This window comes from Podarcis gaigeae (genome assembly GCF_964106915.1).
Source record: "Podarcis gaigeae genome assembly, chromosome: 7".
Taxonomy (NCBI): Eukaryota; Metazoa; Chordata; class Lepidosauria; order Squamata; family Lacertidae; genus Podarcis; species Podarcis gaigeae.
Genome location: NC_139683.1, coordinates 40,438,078 through 40,453,775, shown reverse-complemented (window position 1 = coordinate 40,453,775; position 15,698 = coordinate 40,438,078).

Below are 15,698 nucleotides of genomic sequence, written 5' to 3'. Positions count from 1 at the left end.
CTTTTCAGCCCAAGGGCCACTTCCCTTCTGAAAAATCTACTGAGGGCCACATGCCAGGGGGGCAAAAGTGGGCAGAGCAATGTATGTAAATTGTACCTTTGTATAGTAAGGTAGTTTCTAAAGACACCCACACACCCCTCTCTATTGTCCACTCAGCAAACAAGAGGCTTTTTCAGAGTTCACGGACACATTTCAGCCAGGCAAACTTGGGGTGAGAAGCAGCGCCTGGGGAAAGTTCAGAAGGCCAGATTGAGAGGCCTAGAGGGCCACATTTGGCAACTAGGCCTGAGATTCTCCATCCTTGTCTGTGAGCTCAGGCTCTCTAATTGGAAACTACTACCAGTGAGTATTATTTGCAACTGTATAGATCTGTGCCCATTTCTTCCTTGGTTTACCAGACGGACATGGTAGGAAGCAAAAATAAGCACTACAAGAGACTTAGCAGCATAGAAATAATGCTAATTTGACCCAGATCTACCAGAGCTCAACTGGGAACCTCATTCTCAGATATATTGCAGCAGTTCAGCTCTTTCAGTCCAGCTAACTGTAGGCTGGTGAACTTTAGTGGCCTAATTTCACCAGTCCTTCTCCAGGACACCACAGACCTCAAACAATCAAGATCAGTCTCCCAGACCAACACAGCTTATGTACTCTGCAGATATAATAACAAAATCAAAAACACTTGGGGATGTTACTGTCCGCCCACAAGTTTGCAAAGACTATCTTGTATATAATTTTGACAAGTGGTACACATAATTTGCATCTTCAAAAAAGTAGATGAAATAAATATTTTTTCCAGCAGTCCTGTTACGCAGTTGAGATCTTCAGAAGTCAAAGACCATCATGCCATCTCTCTGTATAAAAATTATGTTGCCAAGGAAACATGGCATTTGAATGTAATGATTTCTAGTTGCAAGTGTGAGTATTGTGTTTTCAGGGAGCTTAAATGAAAAGAACAGTGAATGACCATATTAGCTAAGTTTTAGAATTCGTAAACAAGGAGATCTCAGTCCTTCATGGCTAGTGTGATCCACAGCAGTCTTGTTACAACTTCAGATCACCCAACTTTCTCTTATTCTTAGAAGTTCTGATGGTATACCCCGCCTAACTTTGTTGAGCTATGCAGAGGCAGAGTTGAAACACTGGTGTACTCATGTCTGTGGGTAAGAAGGATTCCCAGTGCCAAAAAAAAAAAAAAGAGGACTTGTGTTAATGCTGGGATGCATGACATATCCTATGTACAACTTTCTCAGTGGGGTCAACAATGCCAATCTGTATTGATTTCAGTGACTTAAATTAAACTGTACAGTATTTTGGTATAATGTTGGATCTACAAACATATTCAGATTTGCAAATTCATAATGGATTCAGATAGGAAAGTAGATCAAATATTGCCATATTTATTGCATCTTAGAGTTTTCCTTAGGCTGAAATCCTGCACACAGTTTGTTTATTTAGAAAAAAAATGTATAAACTATGGTACTTAATAATTTATTATTATTATTATTATTATTATTATTATTATTATTATTATTATACTCCCCTATACCCGGGGGTCTCAGGGTGGTTCACAGAATAAAATCAAGATTAAAAAACCCACAAAAATAATAAAAATAAAAACAACCCAATAGCCCCTCCCCCAAAAAAACATTTTCAAAGGGCATAGGATATAAATCAGATCAACCAAAGGCCTGGTTAAAAAGGAATGTTTTTGCCTGGCGCCTAAAGTGTATAATAAAGGCGCCAAGCAAACTTCCCTGGGGAATGTATTCCACAGATGGGGAGCCACTGCAGAGAAGGCCCGTTCTCATGTTGCCACCCTCCGGATCTCTCGAGGAGGAGGCATACAAAAGAGGGCCTCAGAAGATGATCTCAGGGTCTGGGTAGGTTCATATGGAAAGAAGTGGTGCTTGAGGTATTGCGGTCCTGAGCTGTTTAAAGCCTCCATTGTACATAAAACTGTATAAAACTATATGTATCTAACTTTTTAGCATGGGTCTAAAATAATATAGCATGGGGATCTGCAAATGCAATAGCACAAGTAGGCTTACATCTATACAATCTTTGGTTGCAATCCATACATACTTAGTAAGAAGTACAGTGGTACCTCAGTTTACGAACTTAATCCATTCCGGAAGTCCGCTCTTAAACTGAAACAGTTCTTAAACCAAGGTGCACTTTCCCTAATGAGGCCTCCCGCCCCCGGTGCCCTTCCACCGTTCAACTTCCGTTCATGGACTGAGGTAAGGTTCGCTAACCAGAACACTACTTCCAGTTTTGTGGAGTTCGTAAACTGAATAGTTTGTAAACAGGGCTGTTCTTAAACCGAGGTACCACTGTAAATGCCACTGAACTCAGCTGGTCTTGCTTCTCAGTGAAAATGCACATTTGTATCTTTGTTGCTTTTCTTTTTTAAATGCACATAATTTCTGCCTTTTGCCTCCTTATCAGTATCATTAATGTCTGGCCTGTGAATGAATTTTAGCACATTCCTACTCTTTTTGTAAAACAACAGCACCACAGTAAAAATATATTGCAGGAAGAAAGGGAGTTTATAGAGTACTCTGTATTCTAAGAGGCGGCTGTATATTTAGTCTTTGAGCATTTGGAACACTTATTATAGGGATCAATTTGGCAAGAGCAGGGCCCAAATTATTTTAATAAAAAGTTCCATTAAATTCCATTGCATGGATGACTAAGTGCACAGGGATCGAATGTTCAGAGATGTGCATTGAAATAATCTTTCGTGTCTTTCCTGCTGAAAAGGCAGATGATTAGCAAGGCGGGAGCAGGAAGCTAATATGGATGCTGTAATGGAAATAGCAATAAGCCTTCAACAATTTATATAAACGTATAGAATCATACGTAACTTCAGACTTTCATAGAACAGGGAGACAATTTCCAGTGTCATCAAAGAACAGTGAAATACACAATGGCTGTTGCAGTGTTCCTTTCTGAAAGGAATGGTACTGGCTTTAGAAGTAAGAATGAGCAATTGCTAAGCTGCACTGCTGAAAATAGATATAGCTTTTGAGAGCCGAAAGAACACCTGGGCGATTGCTTAGATGATGCTCAGACATCCTCTAGCTGGCATATGTTAGATATCTTTGTGTTAATATTCCTTATGGCAGTGGTACAGCTTTTGAAGAAGCTGCCAGTAATAGAAACTCAGCCATAGCTGGCCCTACCACAAAGTAAGGTGAGGTAGATTGCCTCAGGCAGTGATTTTGAGAGTTTTGGAGTGCCATTCAGTGACAGAAAATTTTGAGTCAGCTGTTGTTTTTTTTATAGAAGAGACTACTCTAATGTCAGCCACCAGTCCTTTTGAGCCTGTGGGCACATTTGCAGACCAGAAAAACTGTTGTGGGCAGAACACACACACACTGCGACCGAGAAACACCACAACCTATTCTGTAGCCCACAGAACAATGCTGCTTTCAACCTTATTTCAATAGGGATGGAATGGCAGGGAGGGGTCTCTGTGAGTGTCAGGGAACACCTCTGTGGGCCCCACACTGGTGACTGCCGACATGCGTGATCCCAGGAATGGCAATGGCAGCACAGGGAAACAGATAGATGGTGGAATGCCTTTTCAAGACAGCACCTCCCATTACATCCTAGTATTCAGATGGAAGGTGCTATTGCTTTGAGCCTTGCAGCAATATTTATCTTAGGTATAGATATATATATAGAAGAACACCCCTCCCCCAACACACACACTCCTAACCCTAAGAATAGTAGAGTAAGATCAAACCCCCACTTAGTCCTGCATCCTTTTTTCTGGATGTTTTCAGGGAGTCCAGAAACCAAGAATAAAGTCACCCATGCTCCTCTTTGGTTTGACCCCCCACTGGGCCCTGTGAGACCCTGCATGTTCAGCCTGCTGCTTTGCATGCTTACACAGAAGTAAGCCTTGCTGTGTTCAGTAGTGCTTACACTTAGGTAAGTGTGCACATTGCAGCCTCAGAGACACACTACCTGCAAACTTGGAGGCTCTGTTTAGAAATTTAGGCTAATGCCTGTTGATATAATCCCTCTTCTCTCCTGTGAAATTGTTTGATTCCTTTTTAAAGTCAGGCCATCACTTCCTCATGTGGCAGTGAAATCTATAAGTTTATTATAGATTCTGTGGAGAAGTACTTAGCTCTGTCTGTCCTATATCTGCTTCCAATCAATTCCATTGAGTGAGTCAGTGCTGCTATTAGAGAGGGAGAAAAAGCCTTCTCGGTCCATTTTCTTCAGAGCATGCATCATTTTATAAACTTCTTGTCATCTATTTTTCTAAATTTAAAAGCCCCAAATACCTGAACCTCTCCTTATGGTAAAGTTACAACTTACCTTACTGTGTTTGGTTGCCCTTTCTGGCAGCTTAGACACTATATTCCAAATGTGGCCACACCAGAAGTTTGTGCAAGATGATTTCAAGGTACTATGAAATGAATCAGGATTGGTTATGACAGCATCGTAACACTGGCATTCCTTATAGGGCTTCTGTTGTTGATTGCTGAGATGATTTTATGTGAAGAAACACATAACACATTAGTGTATTATTATTAATATAATAACAAAGTGGTGGTAGAGGATTGCTCCATATTCCCCGACAAAGAACCCTTTAGAAGTTCTGGCAGTTAGCAGGTAAAGCTCTATTTGCTTAACCGGGGTGGGGGGTGTTCAGTCAGATTTTACAGTGTATATCATAGTACCATTTCAACAGGGATTACTCCTGTAGAATTCAATTTCCACTGTAACAGAGTCCCTAGGCAGATTTTGGGAGTCTAATATTTACTTCCATAGAATAGCCTTCTAAAGTACCATGAATAAAGTACTTTCAATTTATCCCAAAGTAAAAGTCAACCCAAGGACCTAGATGAAACCTAACCTATGAGCCTATTGACCTATGAACAGAACACAAGACAATAAAGAAGTCTGGTTGAAGAGAGCAGAGTGAAGAAATCAAGGGAACTCACTTTCAAAGAGTTACAGTGCACTTCTTGTGGGGCTTAATTTACAAAGCAAAAGTCACTCCCATTGATCTTTGTCTATCTGGGAATGACTTTTGTATCCAAGATGCAAAGGGAACATTGGTTTCTCAAGTGAAGGAAATCACTGTGTGTTAAAAGTTCCCACTGGAATGAAAGAAAGTTTGCCACTTTTATATAGTTATTGGCTATAAGGAGTCCCTCTGTGTGTGGCTAATGCTACTTTCAGAAACCATTGATCTCTAATCCAGAGAGCAGTTTCCTGTGGTACTCAGTATAGTAATTAAAGTACCTAAGATTTTGCCCGAGACCTCTGATGAAAGAAAAGCTATACAAAAAGACCTCCAGCAATATATATGACTAGTATCACCCCCAATGCTCATTAAACAAAAATAGAGTTGAAAACAGAGAGGTGAGTGCTCTTGAGCTATTTTTACACAATCTTTTGAGCGCATCACAACAGCTAAAGGGAAGACAATCTATGCAAACTTACCCGTATCTGTCCCATTTATCTCCAAACTAAATCCCTTCAGCCTCCCACTTTAGGCCAATTCATCTGGCATTATGAGTCACTGGCTTTGCTCATATAATTCCTGCATATGAAGGTTAGTGGAGCAGAACCTGTTGGTAAGCGCTCACAGCTCCCATGCTGCTGTGATGATGGATTAAATCAGCCTCAGTTTGTGCTGAGACAATGGTCCCTTCCTGCAGCCATTAGGGTGGCATTGTTCTGTGAGAAGCTTAAGAGAATCCCCTCTCCTTGCATATTCCTTATGCTGCTCCTTTCCTGCCCTCTTCCAAGGCATCAAAAGGCCTTTGTGTGGTGTTCCTGTGCCACACAGGGCTTTCCCTCTCATCATAGTACTGAAAGTATGTCAAACTCATGGGCTCACAGCTGAGACACAGCGGTTGGGTTGGCACTTGCATTTTAGTTATATGATTGTGATTTCATTGTTTCACTGTTTTATTGTTGTATTTTGCACACCACCTTGAGAGGAATTTATTGTTTATTTGCACCATTTCTACACCACTTACTATATTAAAAGAAGCAGTGTACAGAAAACTATAGCAACAACGGACAGCTTAAGCAACAAATATTTTTAAAAGCACACAGTTAACATATAAAAATGTAGCATCAATACAGAATTACTAATAAATGTAAACCAATGTCAGTTCTTTCACCTTTGGACATACCCTCCCTTTCAGTCTCCTGTCTCTCACGCTCCCACCCAGGGTCCCACCCAGGGTCCAAAAGAACTCTCAGTTCACCTGCAAAAGTCTCACATCCTTCTGCATATTCAGGGAATGCTAATATATATCCTGAACAGAACTAAACAGTTTTTGCTAAAGGGAATTTGCTAAATTAGTTCATTTAAGGAAATACACTTGAAGAACTTTAGGGAAAATATTGTGCCTGTTTAAAACTATGACTGACATGTATGGTCAAAGAGTAGATGGAAACTTTTGTATATATTATAGCTGCATGTACCTCCCTAGGGCAAAACAAATTTAAATCCTAATGAGACTTAGTATACCAGGACACCACCTAAAGAGCCACTGACTGCATGAGTTTACGGCATTATCATGGAATAATTTCAGACCCAGAAATGCCCCAAAGTTACTCTTAGGGCTCTGAAAGGATCTAACATTTGACAGTTCTCAAGAGAAGTGGACAGAAACCAAAATTGGATCATAGCAAGCACAGTACCATGCAAAGATAAATTTCCCTACCAGTTAACTATTTGAGACAGCTGTAACTAAGAAGGTAGATGTGAGCTGAGTCCCTCCAGGCATCCTTTCAGTGAATATTTACAGCATCTAGGTTTTCTGATTCAGCAAACTGGAATACCTCCAAACACAGGAGGCATGCATTCCTCATCCCTATACACATGTGCTCATACAGGTTGATGCTCAAGCAAAATAATGCTGTAGGAAATCTGTTGCCTGAGAGAATTAAAAATGAGAGCATTATCCATTCATGTTTGACCTCCAGGCAGATTAATGCAGGCATAGGCCTATGCCTGGATTAATATGATTAACTAATATTTCACAGAATCAAACTTGTGTTCAGATTGCCAAATTCTGTGTGCAGCTGGAAGAGCAAATGTGCTTCTGCACAACTGAACATCAGAAGGACAAGAACAATGTGTTTAGTCCTCAGCTGTACCAAGTGGAGAGCTGGATGAACTGTTGACGGCATGCCAACTTTCTGCTCTACTAATTCTGGCCTGACATGGCACCACAGTGCCATGTATTCCAGGCAATGTCAATAGAGGGTAGAATGTTGGCCAAGTGTTGCATGTAATGGCTTGGCCAATAATCTGTGCGTTCCATCTCTTTCTAATATAGCAGTATCCTCAACCTGAAGGTCATCCGCCCCCCCCGCCCCCATTTCCCAGCTGCTCTATGATGCTGGGAAGGAGGACATTGAATGGGCAAGGGATAGTAAGTAAATATGGGCACCGGCAGGAGAGCCAGCTTTAATGCCAGAGGAGCAGGAGCAAGAACACAATTTACAAGGTGGGTGAGAGATGGTGAATTCTTCAACTCTCTGTAGTATTGGGAGCAGCCTGTTCGGAGTGTGGAGTAACAATCTACCCAAATGTGGTAGGCTTTCTAGCTTCTGACAAAGCCTACCCCCCAACCCGAGTGAAATGAACAGGTCCAAGGCATGCTAGTTCAAAACCCTATCCTGTTTCTCTTGATCATTAGACCAGCATTTGTAATGTCATCTGAATATCTGGATATTTTTTGTCCTTTAAATGCAAATCATATCCCTGTTCCTGTAATTTCTTCTTCCACCTTTCCTATCATTATCATCACCTTACACCACTTGAGAAGAAATCAGCTCTTCGGTGCATGATTGAAAGCAAGCCTCCTTGACTTCTACAAGCTGATAGCTGGGTTTTGTTAAATAAGCTTTTAGCATTGTGACAGATTTCATTAACTCTTTGTGTTATGCAAAAGCTGTACCTGTTACAGGATTTATGCACCGTGCTGTGGAAAGCTGGAATGAAGGCCCAGGCTAATGAGCTTGGAACGTGGAGCTGTTTCAAAATCTGAAGAGGCAAGTTCTTACAGGTCACACTGCCCTTGCAACATTGTTTGTAATTACTTTATGTTGCCAAAATGTGAAAAGATTTCTTACTGCAAGGATTATACCCCAAGGATTCTGGCCATGGTAAGACATTCTGAATCAGAATAGATTTATTTTGACATTTTTTTACCTTGTTGCATCCCCAGGGTACTATAGCTTTCTGTTTCATGTTCACATTACAAAAAGTTTGAAATGGATTAAGCTGAATGATAGTGACTTGGACAAAGCCACCCACTGAATTTAGGGTGACTAAGCAGGCATTTGAAACTGGATCTCCTTTGATCAAACCTATCACACCATCTCCTCCACATCACACTGTCTTTCAAATAAAGGAAAATGGAATTTCACAGAGAAATCAGGGTACAGCTATACTAATCCCCCCACAATTATTTCATCACTGGTTTATACCAGCTGTAACTACTCTGATTGTGCTCTTGGTGCACCTAGCCAACCTTACATGCCTCTTGGGAAGGTATAGCAGGAAGTGCACAATGGCTGCAAAGAGGGACTTGGTGCTTGCATCATAGGCATAGAATCCTAATTACTTTAGCCAACGTGATGCTTTTCTGCCCCTCACTACAAATTAATTACAGCTCCTAGGCTTCACCCAATCTTAATCCAGCCTGCTTATTGGATGTTTTAATAGTGAGAACCTGATTCCAGACAAAACCACATAGGAAATTGAACCCTGGTTGCTAGGAAGGGCAAAGAACAGAGATTTACAAGAACAGAAAATGAGGAAAAAGCAGTGGGGGGGGGAGTGCATTAAGGGAGAAGCGGCAACACCAGCTCTTTAGACTCCAGGGATTCTTATACCTTGGTGTTCAAACAGCTCAAATCATCAAACACAGGTCTGACTCTTCTCATAGCCTAAAAACACTGAAGGGTGGGAGCAGCTAGAGTGGCTGACTAGGAAGCTGCCTGCATATAACTTTGCTTGTAATAACAACAACAACAACAATAATAAAAATAATAAATGTTATTTATACCCCACCCTCTCTGGCCAGGACTAGGCTCAGGGAAGCTAACATCCAAGTATATAATACATTAAAACATAAAATCAAACAATTGATTAAAATGCAGCTTAAATCAAATTCAGATCAGAATAAAATCAGGTGGCAAATCTAGAGATTTGCTGGGGTTTTTTTTTAAAGAAAGCTTAGCATCTGGACCCACTTGCAGTTGTAGCATTATAATCCAGCCTTGCATAATAGAAATGGCTCAGTATTATGCCAGCTGAAAAGATTAATTCCGCAGACAATAGACAGTATCTGTGCTTGTACATCTGGTATAGGCCATCACCCTTGAAGCAACTACATAAACATTTTACCACATGTGTTTACATTCTTCCATTCACAGCTCCATGCCACATATATGTGTTATAGAAATTTAAATATGTGTGCGTACATGTTTACACCCCATATGAAGTGGCCTTGGGTGGAATGCCTGGTAGGGCATTTTTCTAAGACAGCCTGGGTGAAGGTCCTCCAGGTGTGTGATCCTCCAGGCTTCTGTATCTGGTCCTCAGGACTCCCCACGTCCCAAGCCAAATCTCTTGTGACTCTTCTAGGCATCATCATTGGGTGCTTTTGCCTAGCTGGAATGTGACCTTGAATGATGATAATGCCTCTTACAGGCTAGAATGGAAGACAAAGAGATGTGAGTATGCATCAACCTCTGGTGTTTGTGTGGCAAAAATACACTCTATAAAGGCATAAGTTACATACATTTCTCCACTGACTTTTGCATCTGGCTCTACCCATTTTAGCCCATGGCCCTGCTTACCACTAGCCAAAAATGAGTGGGTGCTTAACAGAATCTCACCTATGTTTCCATCCCAACTGGATGCTGCTTTTCTGTACTTCCCAGTAACTCAGAATATGTGACAAATTGCAGCAAACATCTGATTTTAGATGTTTCCCAGCTCATTGGTTCACATTTCAAATGCTTATTTGCTTAGAGACATAGAACATCTGGGTATTTGAAATTTGTAGTGAATACTGGTACCTGAAGAATGAGGATAATTCCGGATTTTTTAATGGGAGGCATCATTCTGTATCATGTAACTAGTGCTATAACCACTTTATGTAGGAATACTGTTTTCTATAAATGTTTGCTAGAAGAATGTATCTAGTCTGGCTTCTCTGTTGGCCAAATATCCAAAGTTTTGGCCCTGGGCACCATCTTTTAGGGCTTCTGGTTACAGGTCAGTATTCAATATCAAGCTACATTCATATAAATATAACACTGTAAACCTTGGCAACTCCTTTACCTTGTAAATTAACCTACACCAAAAGCCATTAGAGAAGATAAAATGCTGAGCAAAGAATCCTCAAAGGAGAAACTGTCAGCTCCGCCGCTCTGGTCGCAATTAATTGATCAAATGATGCAATAAAATGGCCAGTAAATGCAATGCCCTAACTGGTGTTACACAACATTTTTTAACATCATTGCAGCCAAACTAATTTGGCTTTGAAGAGTTTGGAAGCAAGCACCATTTTTCTTTGTGTCATTGGACTTTTCACCTAGCAGCCCACTGATTACTGGGAATAACTCCAGCTACTGAAATGCACGATTCCAGCTAATGAAACTGACCAGCTATTTAAGCTTAGCAATGCCATGAGAAGTAAAGGATTTTCTAGGAAACTAAGGCACTGCAGCTTTATCTCTATGGCTGCAGCTTTAATTCTATGGCCTAGAGAAAGTGCCAAGAGCCAGCTAAGGAGATGGTAAGAGAAGACAGGAGTCAACTGGGGAACCTAATACAGCCTTAAGGACAACTCCACCAATGTTTCCCTTTCTTTCCATAACTTCAGCTAGCAAATGGCAGGCTATAGGCTCTCTGCTCTCTATATCAGCAGAAGGGAGACTGAGACTGTATAAATTAAATGGAGTTTTGCTGCAAATACAGCCCTTCTACTTTCCAGTGGTATTTGAATAATTGCACACAGGCCTTGCTGCTAAGATCTGAAAATTGTTCCCATAACAACTACAAAAGGGAAAAAAAACATGTTTGTAATTTACCTTGATACAGGAATGAAGGAAGAAAACCACAAGAATAGATCAATCATGGACCTTGTACATTTTTCAGTAGTTTAAGCAGGGCTAGAGTCAAATTTATCCAAAGGGAACTGCCAAAATATTCAGATACTCAGAATTCCAGATACATGAAGGAATAAATTAAAAGTTACATAAGAAGGCTGCTGGAAGACAACTGGATAATGGGAGCTATAACATTGACAATTCAGCTTTGTTTGATATATGAAGTTTATAGAAACACTTTTCAATTTACATTTTCTCCAGATTTTCCTAGTTTGGAAAAATTATTGAAGGCTACAGGTACAATTTTTGTGGCATCTTTTCTCTTTGTTTTTTGTTATATAACATAATAATTGTTGAAAACTTGAGCAACTGCAAACTTGCAGAGAAACTATGAGAAAAAAAATACAGATTTTTTAAAAAATAAACTCTCCTCCCTGCAAGAGAGGGGAGTGGTTGTGGGCGGGAGCCGAGCACCGCCCCTAGCAGGGGGCGTTAGCCCCCTGCCTCCATCTCACCTGGCTGGCGCCCACGCCCCTCGGCAGGCATCCAACCAGGTGCCTGAGAGGGGGTGTGTTCGTCATCTCGCTGCGAGTCACCCACCGTCCACTCCCTTTGAGTTAGGGCTTAGGTCATTGGCCTTGCTATGGACCTTAGGTTGGTCGCCCTGGTTTTCTAGGGGGCCTGGTAGGAGTTTTTCCATTTGGCATTAGGTTTTTTGGTTTTTCACCTACCTCGTAGCAATCGTCACAACTTTTGTGGTATTGGTGGGTAGGTTAGGCCATCGCCTATGCCTTCAATTTAGGGGTATTCCGTTAAAGGAATCTGGTGGTCGTGTATTCTGTCCAATGCCTGCTTGGCAGGAGGCCATGGCACGACCCTCGGTGACATCAGGGGTGAGCCTATAGTTGGATTAGCATCAACAGGCTCCACCTACTGGTGAATAAACCCACTTGCTTGAGATATCCAATGCCTAAGCCAATACCTTTTCACTGTTGTAATCAATAAAGTTGTGGCCTTTCATTGCCCATTAACCTTATATAACGTGTCCTTGTGTATTCATTTCACATTGCGGGGGTCGGGTCCTCGAACCACAACCATCCATTTACGTACACAGGAAGCAACCTTATATCAAGTCAGATTAGATCAGTATTATCTACTTTGACTGGCAGCAGCCTTCCAGAATTTCAGGTAGAGTTTTTTCACATGCCTTACCCAGAGATGTCAGAGATTAAGCGTGGGATCTTTTGCCTGTGCTCTATCCAAAGCTGTCAATGTAAAGGGAAATTCCCTTATTCCGAATAGGATTCCTCGCAAGAAAAGGGAAAAGTTGACAGCTATGGCTATCATTGATCTAAATCAACTCCCAAGAGAACACTTATGGAAAATTTGCTGATTGGCTGGAAAAGCTACTATAAAGCAACCGAGTAGCCCATGACAGGAATGAAAGTTGAATAGCTCTGCTGCAGCTCTGTAGAGAGGACTTAATAACTGCAGTGTAGATTACAGAAGTATGGCTAGAATAAAATCTAAGGCAAGTTTTACTCAGGCAAAATCTCTGCAGGAATTTTCTTGGAAGAAAAAAGAACTTGAAGAAAGGTGACATTTGTCAAGGAGTTGGGGATGATTTGCACATCTCTAAGATTGACAGGGTAATCCTGGTGCATATAAGACAGATTGTTATTATTTATTATTATTTATTGAATTTATATACCACCCTATACCCAGAGGTCTCAGAGTGGTTCACAGAACAAAATCAAAATATAAAACCACAAAATATATAATCAAAATGAAAACAACAACCCAATACCCCTCCTCCCAGTTAAGTGTAGTGGCCCCCACCCTGCAGAATGCCCTCCCATCAGATGTCAAGGAGATTAGTAGCTACATAACCTTGAGAAGACAACTGAAGGCAGCCCTATATAGGGAAGCTTTTTAAGATTTAATATTTTATCATGTTTTTATATATGTTGGAGGCCACCCAATGTGGCTGGGGCAACCCAGTCAGATAGGTAAATAATACATTATTATTATTATTATTATTATTATTATTATTATTATTATTATTATTATTATTACAGAGCTGTTGGGTGGGCACAGCAACTCACAAATTGGATAGTAGGGCCCTAATGCTTTGGCAAAGATGGCAGATGTGTAAAGCTGATGGAAAGAATCTGATTCACCTCCTTGACTATACAATAAGAATTATTTAAAAGGTGATATGTCACATCAACACTGAATCTCTGTTGTTGGTTGCTAGCTTAAGTTTCCTCATTTGACCCAGTTACATTTCAAAATATACAGAAGGTGAAAAGCCTAGTACCAAAACAACCCCTTGTTTTTTCCTCACATTCTATTTTGTTTTCACCAATTACATTCCACCTGTAGAAAAGTGTCATATATATACCCTGAGTTTTTGTTGACAGAGTTCCGCACAACACATGGCTCAATGAAGCACACAGAAAATAGTCAGTGCTTTCAATACAAGAAATACAAGAAATAGAAATTATCACCTGATGTCAATACAAGAAATAGAAGTCAATACAAGAAATAGAAATTATCACCTGATGATCACAAGATCCAGATAAATCTACTGCAGGAGGGCTGAATGATACCAAACACATGTAGAATAAGTATTTGATTGATGTCACTGACTAATTTGTGGCTTTTTGTCATGATATTGAAAATGTACATGTCAAGTCAAAACAGAAATTACTTTTCTCACTAAAGCTGTGGATTGAAGGATTTATGAGGATTTACTGCTGGAAGTGGAAACAGGTGGTTGTACAATGCAGCAATGCACAAAATGAATTTAAGAACGGCTTGGGTGGTTTGCAGCAGCTTTAGGCAAATGCCTACAAGTTAAAGAAACTAGACAGCTTAGGTATTATCCTTCCTCTATGCAAATTTCCAAAAAGCCCATAGCTATGGTAGCACTTCATATCAAAGTGGGGGGGAAGGGGGAATCAATGTCTCTGCTGCATAGAGCAGTGCCATGGATAATGGATTTTTGGTAGGAAGCATCTAAGCTGGTTTTCAGACTCTTCAGTCCTTTCAAGAGATACTCTAAAATATTACTCTCAATATGCACAAATATAACCTTCATGTGCATTAACCTCATGCAACAAAGGTTGAATAGCTTGCTAGAATATAATCAGTTATCACTTAGGGTAAGTTCATGCATGCAAGTTCATCTTTTGATTTCCCATGGTCTATTAATAGTTGAGGACGTTCTCTCATTCAAACCATCAGTACTGTCAACTGATTCACTTCTGTTCACGAGCCATTCATAGGAAGTTTTTAAAAGCAACATGAGACCGTTTCACCACACATTGCTTCTATTCTTGCAATCTGCTTGCAATTGTGCTGTTGTGGTGCCTTGTCCTCTGGCCAAGAAGTGGTGTCAAGGATCCTTAGGATTTCCTTAACATATTAGCCTTCTGAAGGCCTTCATAGCTCCTGTGTTGGTGAATATGGGAGCAAGGAGCAGGGAGTCCTGCCTCCTGATGTTGTGTGCTCCTTGCTGGGCACTCCTGTGATGTTCATGCACATAGCAAAAATGTCTGCAGAGAAGGTGCCACTGTGCTCCTAGTTATAAATATGCATGTGTCTATAGGATCTGGACACCTCAATCAACTGGGGTTTGAGATCCTGTGAAGCCATGCATATATAGCTTTACACATGAAGGCTCCCTCCCTGTAAGATGTCTGCAGTGTTCATACAGATGTTGGGAAAGGAGTATGAGACTTGGGGCAGACCCATGCCTTGCTCTGGGTCCATCAGCAATTGCATAGGGCTGTTGTCACTCTTCTTTTGGAAAACATCAGTTTCACAGAACTTCACTAAACAAACAGCACAGCTCTTACACCCCATCCCCAATTTTGATCTAGTAGGCTTATCTCACAACAGCCTTCTGAATAAGAGATAATCTGACATGATTTTACATTGACTAGTATCTTAAGGGAAGCATCTAAAGGGAAAGAGTCTTGATCACCCTAACTGTAAACACTGTTTGCAGACTAAATCCTCAGTCTCTTCTGTAGGCATGCTGGCTATTCTCCTTTTGAAGATCCACCCGCACAGGGACACAAAATAGAAATCCAAAGTGTTCCAAGGCAAACCACAAGCAAACCTAATTATTGTTTTGTGTTGTATTTGGCAAGGCATACTCTTTTCTTCCTGGTGCTAAAATGGAAGCAGGGAACTCATGTGCTACTGTTCTGCAACACTATCTTAAAAGATAGTTCTCAAAATAGGAAATGGAATATGAAGTAATGATGCTGATAAATTGATTACCTGCCATTCAGCAGGAGGTCCCAGGGTGGGTTACAACAATAAAAAATAAAAAATACTTAAAAGAAATTGTATTTACAGTGATACAGTTGGCCCTGAAAACAAACATCTCATGTGTCAAAGGCCAAGCTAAAGAGGTGCATGATAGCAATAATTCCAATAATGGCATTTTTTCAGCAGCAAATACAATCATAATCCTCTTTTTGTCTTCTGGGGGAGGTTAAGGATATATATCTGTTGTTATTATTGTTGTTGTTTATTAAATGTGTACACCACCTTTCATCCAAAGA